Below are 23,351 nucleotides of genomic sequence, written 5' to 3'. Positions count from 1 at the left end.
GTTCTAGCACTTTGTCCAGAGTTGCTAAAATGCCAGGTGCCTGGCTGATAAGGGAGGAGAAATCATACTCAAAGGCAAAGGTCTCCCCAGCAGCTAGACCATCACTAGAAGAACTTTTTCCTATCAACTAGGTCATGAAGTGAAATAGTTCTGGAAAGGGCAAAGGAGTTGTACAACATATCCTCGCTATAATAAACATGATGTTATATATAAATTTTTTTTTAAAAATTTAAAAAGAAAACATGATGTGCATGTCACACCACCATTAACTTGGTTGGCATGGTCTTTGAAATTGAAGGACAAAAAAAAAAGAAATTGAAGGACAAGTATTATAATTATTATAGGGAAAGAATGAAGAATCAAGTATAAAGTAAAAATCAGGAATCCTGGAGAATGGAAGAATTGGTGGTACCCTTGACAGAAATAGAGCTTTCATAATAGGAATTGAGGAGAGAGAAGATAATAAGTTCTGTTTTAAATCTGCTGAAATGAAATAACTCCTTCAAACACAAAATGGAACTAAAGGAAGCTGATGACTTTGCAAGAAATCAGGAAGAAATAAAACTCTTCCAAAAAAAGAGCCAAAAATTAGAAGAAAATGTGAAATATCTCATTGGAAAAACAACCAACCTTGAAAACAGATCCAGAAGAAATAATTTAAAAATTATTGGACTATCTGAAAGCCATGACCAGGAGAAGAGCCTAGACTTCAATTTTCAAGAAATAATACAGCAAAATTGCCCTGAGATCCTAGAAGCTGAGGGTAAAATAGAAATTGAGGAAATTCACTAACCACCTCCTGAAAGAGATCCCCCCCAAAAAACTTCCAGGAATATTATAGCCAAATTCCAAAAATCCCAAATCAAAGGGAAAATTCTAAAAACTGCCAGAAACAGACAATTGAACTACAGAGGCTTCATAGTTAGGATTACACAGGATCTGGCAGCATCTACATTAAGGGCTCGTAAGGGATTGGAATATGATATTCCAGAAGGCACAAGATCTTGGTTTACAACCGAGAATCAACTACCCAGGAAAACTGAACATCCTCTTTCAGGGGAAAAGATGGATTTTCAATGAAACAGAGGACTTTCAAACTTTCCTATTGAGATGACCAGAGCTGAACAAAAAGTTTGATCTCCAAGTACCAGGACTCTAGTGAACCATAAAGGGAGTGGAAGAGAGGAAATGACTTGATGAATGTTGAACTGTTTGTATTTCTGCACAGGAAGAAGATATTGATAACTCATATAAACTTTCTCACTTATAAGAGCTGTTAGAAGGAGCATATATAGACAGGACATAGAAGGGAGCAGAATATAATGGTATGATGTGGTAAAAGGATGGAGTCAGTGGGCAATGGGGTAAAGTACTGGGAGGAAGGAAAAGGAGATGAAGAAGAAGCTGAGGGATTTCACATAAGAGTCAAGGAAAAGCTTTTTCAATAAAGTAGGTGGGGGGGAGGCAAGGGGGAATGAGTGAGCCTTCATTCTCATCAGAAAAGGCTCAGGGAGTAAGTGACATACACACTTAATAGGGTGAGGAAATCTGTCTTGTCCTGGAGAAGGATGAGAGGAAAGGGGCAGGATAAGGGGGAATGTGGGGAAGAAAGGGGGGAATAGGTGATAGAAGAGAGGGAAGATTGAGGGAGAGGGTACTCAGATGCAATACACTTTGGGATGAAAGGAGAGAATAGAATAAATGAGAGTGGGGAGAAATAGAATGGAGATGCAGCTAGTAATAGCAACTGAGGGAAAATATTGAAGCAACTTCTCTGATGAATTTATGATAAAGAAAGCAACTCATCCCAGAGACAGAGCCATTGAAATCTGAATACAGACTAAAGTACTTTTTTTTCTATCTTTCTCTATTCTTGAGGTTTCCCATCTTCTTGGGGGGGGGAAGAGTTTATGTTTTTTCTTATGTTTACTCTTATAACATTCAATTTACATCAATGTATGGCATGGAAACAATGTAGAGACAGTCAGACAGCCTTCTGGGGGGGGGGGGAAGGAAGGAGGGGGAAAATTGTAGAATTCAGAGCTTTACAAAAAATGATGGGTACATATTACTATTGTATATAATTGGAAAACAAATAAAATGTTAAATCTGCTGAAATGGCTTAGATATGCAATTGATAATCAGAACTTTTTTTTTCTTTTTTAAAAAAATTTTTATAGCAAGGCAATAGGGTTAAGTGGCTTGCCCAAAGGCCACACAGCTAGGTAATTATTAAGTGTTTGAGGCTGGATTTGAACTCAGGTACTCCTGGCTCCAGGGTCAGTGCTCTATCCACTGTGCCACCTAGCTGCTGCCCCCTCCTTTTAAAAATTTTTTAAAAAATATTTTGTTTTGGGGTGGCTAGGTGCCACAGTGAATAGAGCACCGGCCTTGGAGTCAGGAGTACCTGCGTTCAAATCTGACCTCCTACACTTAATAATTACCTAGCTGTGTGGCCTTGGGCAAGCTACTTAACCCCACTGGCTTGAAAAATCTAAAAAAAACATTTTGTTTTCCAATTATATACAATAGTAGTCTCTATCTATCATTTTTTTCTTTTTTAAAGATTTTATTTATTTTGAGTTTTACAATTTTTCCCTAATCTTACTTTCCTCCCCCCCACCCCCTACAGAAGGCAATTTGTCAGTCTTTCCATGGTATACATGGATCCAAATTGAATGTGATGAGGAAGAAATCATCTCCTTAAGGAAGAAACATAAAGTGAAATAGATAGCAAGATTAGACAATAAGATATCAGTTTTTTTCCCCCTAAATTAAAGGTAATAGTCCTTGCCTACCCATCATTTTTCTAAGATTTTGAATTTTACAGTTTTCTCCCACCCTTCTTGCCATACCCCCCAAGCCCACCATGGAAGGCAGTAAAATCAATGCTATACATTGATCAAAACTGAATGTGTTGAGAGAGAAAACATGTCCTTGGGGAAAAAATAAAACATTAGATATAGCAAAATTATGTAGTATATAAGACAACTTTTTTAAAAAAAATAATTGAAAGTAGTAATCTTTGGTCTTTGTTTTAACTCCACAGTTCTTTCTCTGGATACAGATGGTATTCTCCTTCGAAGATACCCTAAAATTGTCCCTGATTATTGCACTGATGGAATGAGCTGATCATCACCCCTATATTGCTGTTAGGGTGTATAATGTTCTTCTGGTTCTGCTCATCTCACTCAGTATCAGTTCATGAAAGTCTTTCCAGGCTTCTCTGAAATTCCATCCCTCCTATAATCAGAGCTTTCATTCATTTCATTGCTACCCATCTAAGGTTGAGATCTAGACTTTATCTCAAACTTTTAAGGCAGCTTTCGGTGAACCACATAATTTCAGGGAAGCTGATGAAGAGCTGCATTCCAGACATAGGCAGTAGATAGGGCACAAGCATGGGAAAAAAGCAGATAAAGCACCACATTATGAGGATCAGAAATAAGACTGCTTTAGGTAAATTGAAAAGTGCAGAAAGATGAGTTATGAATAACTGAATCTGAAGTATCAGCTCCACCATTTCCTTATTCTTGATTATGATCACATTATTCATATCTACATTTTGATTTTTTTGTAGTAATTGTTTTGTTGTTCATTTTGTGAGGGTAGAGTTAAAACTATAAAATTGGTAAATTCATTTAAATAAGCATACATACATAAACTGTGCAATACACTGAAATCAATTAACAAGAATTTATTAAACACCTGCTATGTATTAGGTCTGGGGGTATAAACATATATATATATATATATATATATATATATATATATATATATATATATATAAAGAAAATTCATCTCTACTCAAAAAAAAAGCTGATACCATACCCTCAATTCTGTTTAACTTCCACTTTTTCCTGAGGATGACTTGTACTTGACACCTGACCTACAAATCAAGTAAGGATACCAGTGTCAGTCTATATATTAAATACTAGTAAAACTTAATTTCTCTTAAAGCACATTTTCTAGTTACATAACAGATCAGGTCACTCTTACTCAAAAACCTTCACTGGCTTCCCATATTTTATAGCATAAAGTATTAAATCATTACCAATGCTAAAATTGTGGATCTTCCATAATCTACTTCCAAATGTCTTTTTATCAATTTGGTCTTGATTGACTTTTTGTGAACCTATTTGAGGTTTTCTTGGCAAAGATATTTCAGTGGTTTGCCATTTTCTTCTTTAGTTCATCTTATAAATGAGAAAACTGAGACAAATAGGATTAAGTGACTTGCCCAGCATCACAAAAAAGTGTCTGAGGGCAAATTTGAACACAGATCTTCCTGATTCCATTTCCAATAATAGCTAGTAATCATAATAGCCTTTATTTATATAGAATTTTGGGTAAGGCAAAAAAAAAATCTAAATTTTCTATTTTCAAATCACTTAGTTTCTTGGAGTCTCATCTGATAAATGAAGAGTTTAGCTAGATCCTGACTACATAAACTTTCTTTTCTTTGTCATGAACACATTTGGCAATCCTGAAAAGACTATGAACCTCTTTTCAGAAACAAAAATGTTTTTAAATAATTGAAGGAGATGTTACATTTCAGTTAGAGATTTGTGAAAATAAAGAAGAATGTTTTTCCCACATAAATTCACAAATTTCCCCAAAAATCTAACTGTGGACTCCTTTCTATGGACCTTAGGTTAAGAATCCTTAGACTAGATGATTTTCTAAGATTTCTAAGCAAGGCAATTTCCTCTGAATGTATAGTTTCTTATCTTACCATAATAAAATTCTAATACATACTAAAGCCAATAGAGAATCCAGCGCAATTTTGGTCAAAGGAATTATTCAATTTTACAAAGCCAAGATATTACTGACCAAGATTCCCTTTAAAAAATCATAAAGATGACTCTAAAATGTGCTTGTAAAGTTAGTTAAGGACTTTTTAATTGGCATCTCTTCTTGCATACTTCTTTGCATCCCATCAATTTGCCTGATAAAAGGTTTTGTTATTTACCCACATCCATCAGCAGACCTGTTTGGAACATGTACTTGAAATAAAACAAAGGCACAGCAGGGTTAGGGTTATAAGAAGCTTTGTTTAAAAGATCTGCTAAGTGCTTTGTCTTTCTACTTAAATAAAGATTCTGAAACCCAAAGGAATAATCACAATGCTGCAAAAGCTTTAGGGCAATTAGAGTTGGTTGGCAAGTTTTGTAAATTCCTCCCTAGGAACTTGCAAAGAACCTGGATTCAGCTCTGGGGAGTTCCTTGCATGACTAACATAAGCCCAGTAACTGATAGACAGATATTTGGGGCCATCTGCTAACTCAGGTTAGCATTTTGGCTCTCAACAGCTGAGGCTGGTTGGTGGGTTTCTTCACAAAGTGGTTTTCTATTCCACTAAGGCTCACCTGGAGGTAAATCTCTTCACTTTTTCCTGAGCCATTCATCAATGAATGGATTAACAGCTCCACAAAGGAAGCTGGGAGCGTGGGCAATAATTTAAGCTTGAAAGGAATGATTAAGTGATTGGTGGTATTTAATGTCTGAGCCTGCAAGGTCATTATTATTCTTAAATGGTTGCAGCCAAGCACCATAGTTATAAAATAAACATTTTATAAATCTCATCCAGGAGGTTGACAGTTGACCCGGTAGAGGAAACCTGTCCCTTTGAGTCACAAAACAAACTGATGATAAAAATTCCAGAAAATTAGATTTCTGATTTGTTAAATGGAAATCCTAGGGTTAAACCCATTTCATGGGACTGTTATAGAGGCTCACTAGAAACAACTGAAATATGTTTAATTAAATGGTGAGTTTCATTCTTTCTCCAGTGTGTATGTATGTGTATAGGGTAGAGCATTGCTGTAGTAGTTCATGGGATTTAAAAATTGACAGGGAATTTGGAGCTTAGCTAAACTGAGACCCAGAGGAATAAATACACAAGATTTGAGCCTTGCTTTAGTATCTAATGATTTTATTATTACATCCTAGCTACTAGCCACCAAATATCAAAGTCAGGTAAAGCTGGCTAGGGCAGTGGTCAGGAAGGGTCTCATTTCCAGGGATCCCCAGATGTCTGCTCTCCTGCATACTATTTGTCTTTACAGCCCCTTCCCCTCTGTTCTCCCCCTTCCAGTTCTGAACACAAAAGATAGCCAACAGTTCAGATACTTTCCTGCATAATCAAGTGTCCTTAGGGCCCACTAGAGTATTTGACAAACCAAGAAATCTATTATAGTCTTTTAAAATAAATCAGGATAATGGAGTTCTTTTTAACTTACATTGTTAAGTCAGGTTCATTAGCATATTCTATTGCTTTTGACTTTATTTCTTATTAGCTTAATTAAAATATTTATCTTCTGAATATAAACTCTATCCAAGAGTACCCTTAGAAAAATGAAGTGCTGAAAATTTAGCCCAATTTGTTCAGAACAATTAACCTAAGTTTCAAGACATTCATTTTTTTTATCTTTAAGTAAAACATTTCTTGAATTAAGTTCAACTGAATCTATATTTTGCCCCTTTGTTACATATTTTTCTTTTTATTTAACTATACATTTGCTTATGGAACAAAAAAATTTTAACAAACTCTTTTCTTCTCTCCCCACCCCCCCCCCCCAAGACTATGTGGTATAAATTCTGTGAATATGCAAAAGTAATGGAAATGCTAACCCAGAAATTCTGGCAGATTTTTATGGACATTGAGGTAACCTCTGTAGAAGAAGTGATAAGAATTTTATAGTAAAAATGTCTTTTGATTTCACTGATAAACTGATAAGTTTTCGTTTCAGCTCTGCTTACTGTATGGAAGTTATTTTAATTAAAAATAACTAAGTCAAATTAACATTTTGTCCCTAGCCAGAAGGAAGCTAAAGCAGCCAAGAGATAATGAGTTTTATTAACTCCCATAATGTCTGCAAAGTAGCATTGAATCAAAGTATTGGATCCTTTATTTAGTGACTCCCCAAAGACTCACTTACAGGAGCAAGCAGGTCAATGCCTAATTGATCAGCAAGATGCCATCTGTTTCCAGTCACTGGCTAAGTCTTGCCATATTGTATATACAAGGATCATACAGGGGTCATACATTTGGAGAAGGCTTCCAAGACTATCCAAGTCCAAACTTCTAATTTTATAGGTGGGGGAAAAAAAAACAGGGTCTAGGCAGGTTAAGACTTGCCCAAGGTCACAGAGACAAAGCCAGGTTTCAAACCCAAATCCTCAGACTCCACATCCAATAATCTTTCCATGGTATCACATTGCCTCTTTAAACCGCAAATGTTCTGCTAGAAGTACCAGTTTTGTAAAGGTTTGTGTTAGGTTCTAAAAGTTCCTCTGAATAAATGGACCTAAAGAAAGCACATTTGAACCTCAAGTTCATTTTTCCCCTATAAAAATATTATAAATGATTATTACTACCTGCTCTTTGTCTCAGTTTCTTCATCTGTAAAATGAGAATAGTAAAATAGAACTCTGAGTTGTGAGAATTAAATGAGATAATAATTATTAAACAGGGGAGTGATATGACTCTATGTCAAGACACTGTGAGGAGGAGACTATACTAGAAACTTAGGGACTTTGGAGAAAGCATAGAGGACATTCATTGAAAGTTGATGACCAAATTTTTTTTTTTTATATTTGGAGGTTTGGTGGGAGTCCCCCCCAATTTAGCAGGCATTTATTTTCTCTCTCACCTCACACAATAATTTAATGATATTCTATCTCACTTCAAAACTTTTTCTTTTTCCTTAATAAAACCAAACCAGGAATATCAGTCTTGATAGTTTATTCATGACTGATAAATCGTCTGCATCTGGGCATCAGTTCCTTCATTTGTAAAAATGAATTGACTGGATTCCAACTTCAATTATTCAAAGTGTTTTAAAATTGTCTTCAACTATTTGAATCACTATTATAATGGAAAAAGGATCCCTTTTTCAGGCCCAGGTGACAATTGCTAAGATGTAGATTAGGCTTGATACCTAACTGGCATGAGGAAACCTAGGCAAAGTGGAATTCACTGCCCTGGAGAGCAGTTGGTCAATCACCACCCACACACACCCACACACACATTTCTCTGGTAAAGACTAGATGACTACTTTTCTTTTTTTTTAATTAAGGTTTTTTTTTTTTGCAAGGCAAATGGGGTTAAGTGGTTTGCCCAAGGCCACACAGCTAGGTAATTATTAAGTGTCTGAGATCAGATTTGAACCCAGGTACTCCTGACGGTGCTTTATCCACTGCACCACCTAGCCACCCCTAGATGACTACTTTTCATAGATGTGGTAGTAGGGAATTCTTTTTCAGATATGAATTAGGCTGTATGGTTTCTGAGGTCTCTTACAATCTTGAAATTCTGTGAAATGGGGATGTTAAACACAGAAGATTTGGTATAGGCATGATTATGGTCTTATGGTAGGTGAAAGTCTATAATATTAATAAAGTGACTAGACTTACTCTTCTTGGACCCAGAGAGCAAAACTATGAACAATGAATGAGTTGGGGGTCTTGGAGGCAGATTTTGGGTCAATAAAGAGAAACTTCTTGATAATTACCACTATACAAAAGTAAGTGCTTACCTGGTGGTCTATTTACCAAGGCAGACACAGAAACTTTTTGAAAATAATTACAAAACATTCTCACACAAATAAAATTAGATTTAAATAACTGGGCAAAAATTGACTGCTCATGGATAAGTCAAGCTAATATAATAAAAATGACAATGCTACCAGAACTGAACTACTTGCTTTAGTACCCTACCAATCAAAATTCCAAAAAAATACTTTAATGAGTTAGAAAAAGTTGTAAGTAAATTCATATGGAGAAATAAAAAGTCAAGAATTTCCAGGGATTCAATGAAAAAAAGTGCAAAAGAAGGTAGTTTAGGCCTACCAGATCTAAAATTATATTATAAAGCATCAGTCATCAAAAACTGTCTGGTTTTGGCTAAGAAACAGAGTGGTGAACCAGTGGAATAGACTAGGTGCAATAGCAGGAAATGATTATAATAATTTGCTACTTGATAAACCTAAAGAGTTCAGCTATTAGGATAAAAATCTCTTCTGGGTGGTTGGGTGATGCAGTGGATAAAGCACCGACCCTAGCTGAGTTCAAATCTAGTCTCAGACACTTAATAATTACTTAACTGTGTGGCCTTGGGCAAGCCAGCCACTTAACCCCATTGCCTTGCAAAAACCTAAAAAGAAAAAACTCTGTCTTCAATAAAAACTGTTGGGAAAATTGGAAGTTAGTATGGAAGAAACTTCGATTAGACCAACCCCCACACCCTATACCAAGATAAGGTCCAAATGGATACAGGGTTTAGACATAAAAAAACAATACTATAAGCAAACTAGAAGATCAAGAAGTAGTTTACTTGTCAGATCTATGAAAAGGGAAGCAGTTTATGACCAAGGAAGAGATGGAGAACATCACTAAAAACAAACTAGATGATTTTGATTACATTAAATTAAAAAGCTTTTGCACAGACAAAACTGTAACCAAGATTAAAAGAAATATAGTAAACTGGGAAACAATCTTTACAACTAGTATTTCTGACAAAGGACTCATTTCTAAAATATACAGAGAACTGAGTCAAATTTTAAAAAAAAAAGCAAGCCATTCCCCAGTCAACAAATGGTCAAAGGATATGCAAAGGTAATTTACAGATGAGGAAATCAAAGTGATCCATAGTCATGAAAAATTGTTCTAAATCATTACTGATTAGAGAAATGAAGATTAAAGCATCTCTGAAGCACCACCTCACACCTTTCAGACTGGTCAATATGACCAGAAAGGACAATGATCAATGCTGGAAGGGATGTGGGAAATCTGGGACACTAATACATTGTTGGTGGAGCTATGAACTTATCCATCCTTTCTGGAGAGCAGTCTGGAACTATGCCCAAAGGGCAACAAACATGTGCAGATCCTTTGATCCAGCAATACCACTACTGGGTCTATACCCTGAAGAGATGATGAAAAAGAGTAAAAACATCACTTGTACAAAAATATTCATAGCAACCCTGTTTGTGGTAGCAAAGAATTGGAAATCAAGTAAATGTCCTTCATTTGGGGAATGGCTTAACAAACTGTGGTATATGTATGTCATGGAACACTATTGTTTTTATTAGAAACCAGGAGGGATGGGAATTCAGGGAAGCCTGGAGGGATTTGCATGAACTGATGCTGAGCAAGATGAGCAGAACCAGAAAAACATTGTACACCCTAACAGCAACATGAGGGTGATAATCAACCCTGATGGACTTGCTCATCCCTTCAGTGCAACAACCAGGGACAATTTTGAACTATCTGCAATGGAGAATACCATCTGTATCCAGAGAAAGAATTATGGACTTTGAATAAAGACCAAAAACTATTACTGTCAAATTAGGGGGACAAAAGCATTATATTACTATGTCATTTTACTATCTCATAGTTTATTTTTCTTCCTTAAGGATATGATTTCTCTGTCATCATATTCAACTGAGATCAGTGTATAACATGGAACTAATGTAAACACTAACAGAATGCCTTATGTGGAGGGGGGAAGGAAAGCAAGAATGGGGGGGAAATTGAAAACTCAAAATAAATAAAATCTTTCTTAAAAAGAAAACAAAAAAACAAAAAAAAAGAAAAATCACATCCTTCTTCTGTCCATTTGACAGTCTGGACCGATCACATTCAGAGAGTAAAATGGAGTAATTCTAAACATAAAAAAAAACATGGGGGTGTTGATCAACCTTGATGGACTTGATCATTCCATCAGTACAACATTCAGGGACATCTGTATCCAGAGAAGGAATTGTGGAGTTTTGAACAAAAACCAGACTTTTACCTTCAATTTGGGGGGGGGGGGGAATTATGTAATTTTGCTATCTCATACTCTATTTTTCTTCTGTTTTCTCTCTCATCACATTCAATATGGATCAATGTATACCATGGAAACAATATATAGACTGGCAAATTGCCTTCTGTGGGGGGGGGGGTGGGGGGAGGGAAGCAAGATTAGGAGAAAAATTGTAAAATTCAAAATAAATAAATAAAATCTTTGGAAAAGTAGAATATTTCATATTCTACATACATCAAACAGGTGTTAGAGTAGATGCTGTCTTCTAATTCTAGGATTGTCTAATTTTGTGGATAACATCATTCTTAGGATCACAAATGGAAGACTAAAAGGGGAGTGGGGGTGAGAGAAATTTTTCGTTGTATTTTTCCTCCCTCAGGTCGCTAGACTTTCCTTAGAATTTGAGGGAGGAATTAAAAGGATGTATATGTGAAAAAGAGCTTGCCTGAGGGAGAATTAACTGAATTATCAGTAGTTGAGGAAGTGGGGATGAAGAGGTAGTGTAGGATTTACTATCTATGGGCTTTAGTAGAGTACAAGAAGTTCAGTATAATTTAAAAAACTCTTAACATGATTACAGGATGCCTTAAGAGAGTAAATTCATTAAACATTTACTGAGTATAGAGTTCTATGAAATAGAAAGTCTGGATATTTCAATCAATGAATCCATAAGCATTTATGATGCAGTTAGTCTGTGCCAGATACTGTTCTAAGTAAGCACTGGTAATACAAAGAAAGCAGAAAAGGGGGGGAGGGAGAACAAATATGTAAATACATACACAAGAGACACAAAGCTCTGTTAGGTATGGACAAAGAGTCATCTGCCATCAAGAAAGTTTTATTTTTCTGAGACACATACTACAAATACACAAAGAAGTAATACAACATAATTTGAGAAGGAAGAGATAGAGCATTAATTGTTGGGAGGCATCATATAGGGGGTGACACAGGAACTAAGCTTTGAATAAAGATAATAATTCTAAATGCTTGATGAAGATTGACCAAGAATGAGTGACAACTATGAAAATGAACACAATCTGGAGATGGAATTCCAAGTTCAGGGAATAATGAATTGGCAAATTTGACTAGAGCAAAGAACTCACAAAAGAGAAAAATATGTAATAAGGTTGGAAATGTAGGTGGAAGCCGTAATAGAAATGGTATTTAATGGTAAATTGGAGAATTTAATTTTATCTTAGAGGGAATAAGGAGTCATTTAAACTGTTTGAACAAGAAAATGACAGATGAGACCTGTGATTTAGGAATATTAACTTGGTAGTTGTGTGAGGCATAGACACAAATTAAGAGGTCATTGCATTAGTCTGGCAAAAGGTGAATTAGAGTGATAATCAAATGAATCTCAAAAAGATATGAGATATATTATAAATCTATAATCTACAAGACTTTGACCACTGATTAAATATGGTAGGTGAAATAATAAAAAGTCATTGAAGGATTACTTCAACCTGAGAAAACTGATGGTGCATTCAGTAGAAATAAGGAAATACTTTCTGTTTTGGCATAAGATACTCAAGTGAATGTAGATGTTCATTAGTCAACTGACAGAGGGTACTAGAGTTGACCAAAAAAGATAACTGAAGCAATGGGAGTATATTAGACAACCAAGAAAAGAAATAGAGAAAGGAGTTTTGGTCCACACCAAGAGTTATAGGAAAGGAAATAGGTGCTGATTCAGCAAAGGTGACTAACAACCAGCCATTAGACCTGTAGAAGGAGAATTAGGAAGACAGTCAAGTGAAGAGGTAGCTTTCCCCCTCAAGAGAAGGGGGACAGGTGATACAAGCCATATTAAGGGCAAGTAGTGCGAGAACTGACAAACTTGCTGTGCATTTAACAGGTAAAAGGACTGTAGTAACTTTAGGAAAAGCAGTTTCAAGAAAGTAATAGAAACCAAAAACAGATTTCAAAGATCTGAGAAGTGAGTGAGGGGGTATGAAATAGAGGTAAGATGATAAGGAAGAAGAGTTACAGCATGATGACTTAAGAATCTGTAATGATCAAATAAAGGATTCATAAGGATTAGAGGAGACTTAGTTATGTTTATAGGCACTGGAAATAGAATGAGTAGATGAAAAGAGATTGAAAAGAGGAAGGGGGAGAAGAAAAAGATACATAGAAATTAAAGATTCAAGTTCTCAGAAGAAATAGGAAAGGATGGGGTTAAGGGCACAAAGAAAGATGATCAAATTATCAAGAAGGACCATCTTCTTGGAAACTATGACACAAAAGTAAAGAATAAGGTGTGATATTCTAGAAATGTGGACTCATAACTGATGGCTATCTTTTTTTAACAGGGCATGCCTTTTAGATAGAAAGTGAAACCAAAAGGAAAAAGATACTCCTTCAGATTTCTGCCTTTGGAATTGAGCATTATTGGTTAGGTCCCCACACTTTTCTCCTTCCACCAGGCATTTTCTCTCCCTACTCACCATCCTTGATTCTATCTGCAGTTTTCTCTTTGTATGCATAGAAAGAGGGAGGAAGGAGTGAATGAGGCCATTTATCCTAACAAACCAGGCTTATCCCATATAGCAAAATTGTACTTTAGTTTTAGCCTAGGGAAAATGAAAAAAAAATCCTATTTGAGAAATTTATACCCCAAATTATCAATAAGTCAAAAATCAGCATTTTCTTTCTTAGTTTGACTCAGCCCCGAGCCACAAGAAAGTCTGGCATGTTCAGATGAAGGCTCAAAACTTGTTCCTTCCTGGATCTCAATATACCAATACTCAAATATTATTTCTTCCTGCTTCAGCTCCTATTCCCAAATAAGGCAATTTGTAGAATAATAGCAATTAAATTGAGGAATTCATCTAGTCAGAAAGTAAAATTCAAATGTTTCAAATAAATTCAAACAGAAATTAGATAAGTGGCTTTACAGAGCAGAATGAATATTAGAATCAGCTTCTGCCCTATACAAGAAGGAAAAAGGAAGAAGAAACTATAGTATAGAGTATGTTTTCTACCAAATGGAAGAGTAGCAACCTCTAGTCCCATACTGTTGATTGAAAGCAGAGACAACACCAAGTTTGATTGTAATCCGGTAGCTATGCTCATGTGGCCTTAGTGTTCCACTCCTAATTCTCTAGGCCCCAGTTCCATCTGCCATTCAATCTCTCTCTGCTTACCCAAACTGTCTGAGATGCCACTCCTATTGCTGCTACAATAACTGAGAATCTTTCCTAATGCTGCTTAGGAGCCAATGAGAAAATCACTTCATTATTTCAAAGGACATGCCCACATTCTTCAGTGTTGAGTTGTCCTGAGGCTGGAAGTTGATAAATTATGCACACCTATCTGCAAAATCTATATTAGTAAAGTAGGAAATGAGATCTGCTGAGAGAAAGAAGTCAGGGAGTGATATAAAGATTCTTAAGGGGGGAAAAAAAGGGAGAATTGATTGTATCAGCAGCTGTGGAAAGTATGATAGAAAATCAGGAAAAAATAAGATCACAAGAAGCAATAAAGACCCAGTTGAAATTAGATAAAAGATTTAAAATAAGACACCTGTGTGACTTTCCTCAGCAGTATTTAGCAGCACATAAATAGGAGGAAAAGAAGTAGATGGTCAGAATAATGTAAGGTTAGGTTTGGCAAGGCTTGAGTACTAATAGACTAAGGGGGTAAAGAATTCTTAGATAGTGTATCATTCAACTAGAGAGTCAAAATTTTGGAGGAAGGAAAGTTAAACTAGAGAAGAAGTGATAGACTGGGAGAACAGGGAGAAATAGAGGAGCTGAAGGTGGGAGGGGGAGAATAGATTTAGGAGTGTATGATAGGAAAAGTTAAGACTAAGAGATAACGATCAGAAAGAAGTTTCAGCATTTGAGCTTATAGAGAGCACAGATGGAAGATAGTGAAATCCAAACTATGAAAGATTGAGATAGTCTATAAATATTTCTTAAGCACCTACTAAGTGCCTATTGAGGTTCTGAATTACTAGAATGGAAAAGAATGTTGACAAGTCAGTGTGTGAGAAAAGTCTTTATTAACAGGACTACTAAGGTTGCTGTATTCAAAGTCACTGGGTTAAGATAGTAAACACTTGAAAAAGAATGAAGAATAACCTAGAGAAAGGGATAACAAGGATCTAAACTAAGCAATAAGATAATCAGCAAACCTAAAGTTCCATTATATTAATAACTGCATCTATTTCATTTAAACTACAAGTAGACAGGGGTCTTTCTTTTTTTTTTTTTATTTTACTGTGGAAAGTGGCACTATTACCTAGGGACTACCCGGCAAATAAGCAGAATAATCAACCTCATGTAGGAATGATTATAAGAAACAAATATCATATCATACCCTTAAAATATCTCTCCAGCCCACTGGCTCAGGCTTCAAAGTATCCTCATTAAAACTTCATCTCTCTAGCTTGAGACTATGCTTTCTGTCAAATGCAAAAAAACAGATTTTCATCTATCCTATGAATTCTACTTCTGGCTCTAGTACAAATCAAGTCATCCTATTACAGAGGGAGCTCAGGGCCCACAGCCATCTGGAAGACTGCCTGTTCTTTAGGCTGGCTTAAAAGAGCCCTTAGGGCTGTCTTGTTTGGTTAAAATAGATAGAGAACCAGGTTAGAGGGTATGAAGATAAATAATAAATGAGTGGTAGTCCAAGACCACAATTAGGCCAAGGTTAATAAGCATCAATCCCAAAGGGTAAAGGATTTCTCTTTGGAAATAATCACTAGATAGACCATCTTCTTATATAGACAAGACAGTTCATTTTTAAAAATATGACCTTACAAGGAAACCAGAATTGAAGATGAAAAGTAATCTTATTATAATGCTTTAAGCTACTTAGTATCAATTCAGGGGAAAGACTTGGTATAAAGAAAATTCCAAATTAGAATATGCATCCTTAGAGCAAATGAGCTAAGCTCTCTGAAGCTCAGTTTTCTCACCTGCAAAATGGGGCTGGTTAGATAGATTACACTTTTTACTTCATAGTTTTTTTTTTCCAGAAGGAAAGAGTAATATTTAAGAACAAGCTATTAATAATAGTATTTTTTTATTCTTGCCATCATCATTAGGGTCATACTTACCAGTTATTTGTTTTAGACAAACTTAATATGTTCCAAGAATTAATATTATCTCCTAGAATTTTCCCTGGTTATTAAATTTCCCTTTAAAAACAAGATTTCAGATACCATTTAGTCTAGCCTTTACTGAAACAAGAAGCCATTCTACAATAACCCCAACAAGTAGTCATCGAGACTTTACATGAAGCACTCAGGTATAGAGAGGATAGACCCACTATTTCCAAGGTAACCTATTGCCTTTTAAGGAGGCTTTAACAGCATTTTTTCCCTTTACATTAATACTAAATCTGTTTCTTTGCAATCTTTCCTTTCTGTTGATTCTTTCCTTGATGCATATAAATATGCTATGTCTCCCCATCCTGAAAAAACCCTCCCCTGATCTGACCACTCCCACACTGTCATCCTCTATCTATCCTTCCCTTTTTGGATAAATTTTTATTTTGTTTTAAATTAAAGATTTTATTTATTTTGAGTTTTACAATTTTTCCTTTAATCTTACTTCCCTCCCCCCCCACCCAGAAGGCAATTTGTCAGTCTTTACATTGTTTCCATGGTGTACATTGATCCAAATTGAGTGTGATGAGAGAGAAATCATATCCTTAAGGAATAAACATGAAGTATAAGAGATAGCAAGATCAGACAACAAGATAACAGGTTTTTTTTTTCTAAATTTAAGGTAATAGTCCTTGGTCTTTGTTCAAACTCCACAGTTCTTTCTCTGGATGCAAATGGTATTCTCCATTGCAGAGAGCCCCAGATTGTCCCTGATTATTTCATTGATGGAATGAGCAAGTCGACTTCATCAAGGTTGATCATCACCCCCATGTTGCTGTTAGGGTCTACAGTGTTTTTTTGACTCTGCTCATCTTACTCAACATCAGATAAATTTCTTGAGCTGTCTAGACCACCTTCACTTATTCTTCACTCTTACTCTCTTCTCACTCTCTTCTCAGCTTTCAAATCTAGCTCCTGATCTCATTATTTAAGTGTAACAACCTTATCTAAAGTTACTTTTCATCTCCTAATTGCCAAATTGGATAGGATCTGCTGAATCTCCATCCTTTAATTCTTTGCAGCATCTGATACTATTGAGCACGTTCTCTTCCTGATTACCCTCCCTCACCATTTGTTGTTGTTGCTACTCTCTTGCTCTCTTCTCTTTTTCCTCCTACCAGTTTCCTCATTCTTCCTTGTTGGATCACATCTTCTGCAAAAGGGCTTTCTTCATACACCCCCCCCATGCCCACCCCTGAGTGCAATATAACAATTCCAACAATAATTTTTACTTTTTCCTTCATTTTTATGAAGTTATAATCTTTTTTAAAAAATTTTATAGGAGTGGCTAGGTAGCATAGTAGATAAAACACCGGCCTTGGAGTCAGGAGTACCTGGGTTCAAATCCGGTCTCAGACACTTAATAATTACCTAGCTGTGTGGCCTTAGGCAAGCCACTTAACCCCATTTACCTCGCAAAAACCTAAAAAAAGCATTTTTTATAAAGATTTTATTTATTTTGAGTTTTACAATTTTCCCCTAATTTTATTTCCCTCCCCCACCCCCTACAGAAGGCAATTTGTCAGTATTTACATTGTTTCCATGGTATACATTGATCCAAATTGAATGTGATGAGACAGAAATCACATCCATAAGGAAGAAACATAAAGTATAAGAGATAGCAAGATCAGACAATAAGATATCAGTTGTATTTTTCTAAATTAAAGATAATAATGGGACAGCTAGGTGGTGCAGTGGATAGAGCAATGGCCCTGAAGTCAGGAGTACCTGAGTTCAAATCCAGCATCCGGACACTTAATAATTACCTAGCTGTGTGGCCTTGGGCAAGCCACTTAATCCCCATTTGCCTTGTAAAAACCTAAAAAATAAAATAAAAAAATAAATTAAAGGTAATAGTCCTTGGTCTTTTTTCAAACTCCACAGTTGTTTCTCTGGATACAGATGGCATTCTCCATTGCAGACAGCCCAAAATTGTCCCTGATTGTTTGTACTGATGGAGTGATCAAGTCCATCAAGGTTGATCATTGCCCCCATGTTGCTGTAAGGGTGTAAAATGTTTTTCTGGTTCTGCTCATCTCACTCAGTATCAGTTCATACAAATCCCTCCAGGCTTCCCTGAATTCCCATCCCTCCTGGTTTCTAATAGAACAAATAGTGTTCCATGACATACATATTACCACAGTTTGCTAAGCCATTCCCAATTGAAGGATATTTACTTGATTTCCAATTCTTTGCCACCACAAACAGGGCTGCTATGAATATTTTTGTACAAGTGATGTTTTTACCCTTTTTCATCATCTCTTCAGGATAGATCCAGTAGTGGTATTGCTGGATCAAAGGGTAAGCACATTTTTGTTGCCCTTTGGGCGTAGTTCCAAATTTCCCTCCAGAAAGGTTGGATAACTTCATAGCTCCACCAACAATGTAATAGTAACCCAGATTTCCTACAACTCTTTCAACAATGATCATTATCCTTTCCTTGTCATATTGGCCAGTCTGAGAGGTGTGAGGTGGTACCTCAGAGAAGCTTTAATTTGCATTTATGAATTTATAATCTTCAAAAAACAAAAGATCAGGGAAAGGAGTTCATAAGATCATAAAAAAGCTACATAAAAAGATCAGGAATGATTGTAAAAGAAATAATGAACTTGTGTTACCTATACATGTTTTAAATATATTTATTATCTATAGATACAGATACAAAGTTTAACAAAGTAGAAAAAATAAGAGGCAAGATGAGAATAACTGGTATTTTACTAGATACCTCATTGAGAGAGTAAAGAGCTCTCATATAGTTTCCTTATCTGCATTTCCTTCAGGTGGCAATTATGTCCCAAAGCATAATGCAAGTCCTTTAGGCTCCAAGTCCAAGTATGAAAAGTCAATGATGTTGTTAAGTGATGAAGAATCTGAAGCTGCACAGGAAGCAATTGTCATTGGTAAATTATTTCAAACTTGCATCGTTCACAATCTCCTATGCCATCTACCAACCATGAAGTATAGAGTGTCAGAGGTAATATCAGACCTCAACCAGGCTCAGCATCTTCCAACAGTAACCACTAAAGACTGAGCAATTTCTCCCTTTTAGAGGGTGGCCAAGGCAGAGAAGTTTTTAGACGATATACTATACAATACAATGTCCTCACACTGCAATATGAAACAGTGGGAGGTAAGATTCAGGTTTTAAAATGTTTTAGTTTTAAGATTTATCTGCTGTACAGTATTTATGGTATTATAGATTTCATGTGTCATAAAAAGTGAATATTGTGTAAAATCAATGTGTTTTGTGCTTTTGATATGTGTCTTTTTAATTGAGATACTAGCACAAAAAGTCACAGAATTCTAGGAAATCACTAGTGAGAAAAATGTTTCCTATGTTACCAATTTTATTTTGTGAATTGCATTTTTGTGGATTATTTCATTATTACTGTGTTGGGAAAAATGAATATTGTCCATATTAATGTTCTATTATAAAGAGCTATTATGCAGAAATCAGCAATCTCTAAGGAAACATTAATTTTTGGTGACTCTGGGAATCAAACTTCCTATTTCTCATAGTTTCAGTGTATCATTATTTGTGTGTTTGACTTTCATGCTATTTTCTAGGAATGTTACACTTTATTAAAGATTTTATTTATTTTGAGTTTTACAATTTTTCCCCTAATCTTACTTCCCTCTCCCCACCCCCCAGAAGGCAATTTGTCGGTCTTTACATTATTTCCATGTTGTACATTGATCCAAACTGAGTATGATGGGAGAGAAATCATATGCTTAAGGAAGAAACAAAGTATAAGAGATAGCAAGATAAGATATCAGGGGTTTTTTTTCTAAATTTAAGGTAATAGTCTTTGGTTTTTGTTCAAACTCCACAGTTGTTTTTCTCTGGATACAGATGGTATTCTCCATTGCAGAGAGCCCCAAATTGTCCCTGATTGTTGCACTGATGGAATGAGTGAGTCCATCAAGGTTGATCATCATCCCTATGTTGTTATTAGGGTATACAATATATTTCTGGTTCTGCTCATCTCGCTCAACATCAGTATGGGCAAATCTCTCCAGGCTTCCCTGAATTCCCATCCCTCCTGGTTTCTAATAGAACAATAGTGTTCCATGACATACATATACCACAGTTTGCTAAGCCATTCACCAATTGAAGGACATTTACTTGATTTCCAATTCTTTGCCACCACAAACAGGGCTGCTATGAATATTTTTGTACAAGTGATGTTTTTACCCTTTTTCATCATCTCTTCAGGATATAGACCCAGTAGTGGTATTGCTGGATCAAAAGGTATGTGGAATGTTACACTATTACCACCCCTTTGAAAAGTTGAGAATTAACTGTAATAATAACCAAGATGCCAAATTTTGCTTTGGGGTCTTCCCCAGAAAGGCTTATTAGCTTCATTTTCTCATTTCTCACTTTCTTCTCAATCCTTTTCAGTGTATTCTACTTATCTGTAGTTTCACTGAAATTGTTCTAAGATTTTCAATAATTTCTTAATTGCTAAATCAAATGACCTTGTTTACCCCATAGTATTTCACACTATCAACCACCACTCTTCCACTCTTTTCCCATCTTCCATAACATTGCTCTCTCTTGGTTGCCACCACCTAATTGATCTTGGTTGTATTTTAATCTTCTTCCCTCTTTAAATGTGGACTTCCTTCTCATGTCTGTCAACATTCCATCCTTTGGTGAATCATAAGTTTCAATGTGTTTAATTACAACCTTGAATCTATTTATACAGTCCAAAATTCTCTCATGAACTCCAGTCATGCACTAAAAGCTGCCTTGATGGACTCTCCATTGTCTGACATCTTCCCAAATTTCCAGAAACTTCTTGGTCTCAAGTCTTAAGTCATGCTGAACAATCAGGATCAAGGAGCTGGTCAAGCATCAACAGTGAAAAGATGGTTCCTGGGATGTTCCTATTAGCCACTGCTGAACCCCATAATAAACAACTCACCCCTAGCCCTCCCTCAGTCACTATCCTCTTTGTTCTCTTTTTACTGCCTCCTTTGAGAACCCAATTCTGTTGTAATAAGTAGAAAAAACTGAATTTAGTCTCATTGTACCTAAATTTAAATCTTCACGTATCCACTTACTGTCCGTGTAACCTAAGGAAATCTTAATTTCCTATAAAATGTAGTTTTATTATTTTCAGAATGAGGATTAGATGATCTTCAATAACACTTACAAATCTAAATCTATATTCCTCAACACACTTCTCACATTCCTTTCATCTTCTGGTGATCATGGAAATCTAGTGTGACCCAAGGTCCAGGGGACTCCTCCTCCAAGGAGCGCTGCTGAAAGTCCAAAGGAGAAAAAACCCCCAAACATGTCTCCAAGAGAGATAAGAGTTGTTTCACCTCACCACCACTTATGACCCATGGAGTAAGCAATTCTTCCTGAATCAGTCATTAATAATATTCAACACAACCCCCCAATTTGAGGACCAATAAGAAGCTGCTGCATTGTGTCAAGAGATTCATATCCTTTAGCAAGGGGCCAGAGTACATGTGCTATAGGAGGACAGAATACATGCCCCACATAATGAACTCCCCCCAGTCATCCACAAAATACAAGCCAAGCCTCTTTCTGAAGATACTCCATCCCTTAGCACTCTCTCCAAGTCTTTCTTTTACTGTTAACATATAGAACCAGGAGAAAATACTGGTTATACTCCTTGGTCCCTCTTCAGTTATTTTCAGATGATCACTCAAGCAGCCTTTAAAGTTCACTCCATCCTTATCCAGATATTTGCTGCTTTCATCTACATTTACCCAGGTCACACTTCTTTCTCTCCTAAGTTCAATATTTACTTCACAGTCTTCTTTCCTACCCCAATCCTTTTCACTTTTTTAAACACCTTGTTCTCCCAGTTCCTTAGTTTCCTCAAATCACACTTCCCTTGTTTCCAGTTTACCTATATTACATACACCTTAACCAGAGTTAAGGTGTATGTTTCTACTAGGCAATAGAAACAATCCCTATTCCATCTGGTGATATAGTGTAAAGTTCATGTACAAAGAGGATGAATAAAAATCTTTTGCCATTGAAAAAAATTAACAGGGAAGAATGTAGGGCAGAAGCTCTTTGTTGGCAGAAAAGCAACTTTTTGTAAGTGTATTAAGAATACCAATAAAGGAAATTAGTGCTTAGCTCTGGAAATAAACAGTTCCTCTAAATTGCCTGAACAACTTTTGCAAAGCATATTATATCAATTATTTGATCCTCACAAAAACCTTGTGAGCTAGATGCTATTTAAATCTATATATATATTACAAATGAGCTAAGCGAGGTTAAGTGACTTCCCCAGTTTGAACAGTAAGTAACTGAAGCAGGCTTTGAACTCAGTCTTCCTTACTCCATTTACACCACTCTATTGCATTTCCTATCTGCCATAAAAGATGCAGCTAATCGGGAATTAGAATTCTTCAGAATAAAACTTGTTTTTTTAAGTTGCTGAAAGGAAATAGTATTCTAAAATAAAAATGCCAAAGGAATGAAAAAGAGCATCTTCAGGGGTAGCTAGGTGGTGTAGTGGATAAAGCACCGGCCTTGGAGTCAGGAGTACCTGGGTTCAAATCCAGTCTCAGACACTTAATAATTACCTAGCTGTGTGGCCTTGGGCAAGCCACTTAACCCCATTTGCCTTGCAAAAACCTAAAAAAAAAAAGCATCTTAAGAAGGTAAAAAAAGCACATTTTCCCCTGTCCCAACAAAATATTGAACAACCTTAACATATTTTTGTTTGTTTAATAAAGAAAAGAAGAATCCATCTGTTGTACCATATCGCCTGATTCACAACATTAATTACCTAACTGAGGGTCATTTGAGAAAGAATCAACCTTCATCAGGACAATTTTTTTGGATGTTCGATTACTAATAAGCCACCTGGGGTATATTACCTATGAGTATGTTCAGGTTTTATCACTGATTTGCAAAAAAGTGGGCATGTGTCAGCTGATCTGCCAGATCTCTGATCGCTGTCAGAATTCTAAGAAAACACTGAATGCTGTAACTAAAGGGTCATTTTCATAAATAACAGGGTCAATGAAACTCCTTAACAAGGACTTTGACAGCATTGAAGGAACTACACATTCATTCTTCTCTGGAAATCCTGAATTTTTTACCTTTTGAAGAACCAAAATTTTATTTTCACAAAGATGGGATTAAATTTTTATGCTACAATTTTAAAGTCCACATTAAGAATCTGTCTTCCAAGGGGCAGCTAGGTGGCATAGTGGATAAAGCATCGGCCTTGGAGTCAGGAGGACCTGGGTTCAAATCCGGCCTCAGACACTTAATAATTACCTAGCTGTGTGGCCTTGGGCAAGCCACTTAACCCCATTTGCCTTGCAAAAACCTAAAAAAAAAAGCATCTGTCTTCCACTAAGATCTACCATGGTTTTGTAGGTACAAGTGAGAAAAAGATACTGTGAAATGTC

The 23,351-nt window shown here is 36.0% G+C and overlaps 1 protein-coding gene across 4 annotated transcripts in view; it reads right to left on the bottom strand.

Annotated features, from left to right (window-relative positions):
* SLCO5A1 (solute carrier organic anion transporter family member 5A1) overlaps positions 1-23,351 on the bottom strand; it is a 411,786-nt gene that overhangs the window by 322,343 nt on the left and 66,092 nt on the right. For 3 of the 4 annotated variants that reach the window (XM_074207458.1, XM_074207462.1, XM_074207460.1), the window contains one exon: positions 3,832-3,889. The exons of the other annotated variant lie outside the window; for it this stretch is intronic. The gene's annotated coding sequence lies outside the window, so the exon portion shown is untranslated. The remainder of the gene's footprint in view (positions 1-3,831; positions 3,890-23,351) is intronic. 4 annotated transcript variants of the gene reach the window in all.

Source organism: Macrotis lagotis, chromosome X (assembly GCF_037893015.1).
Source record: "Macrotis lagotis isolate mMagLag1 chromosome X, bilby.v1.9.chrom.fasta, whole genome shotgun sequence".
NCBI classification, from domain to species: domain Eukaryota; kingdom Metazoa; phylum Chordata; class Mammalia; order Peramelemorphia; family Peramelidae; genus Macrotis; species Macrotis lagotis.
Note: the sequence above shows the minus strand (reverse complement) of the source record. Positions and strands in the feature narration are given on the sequence as shown.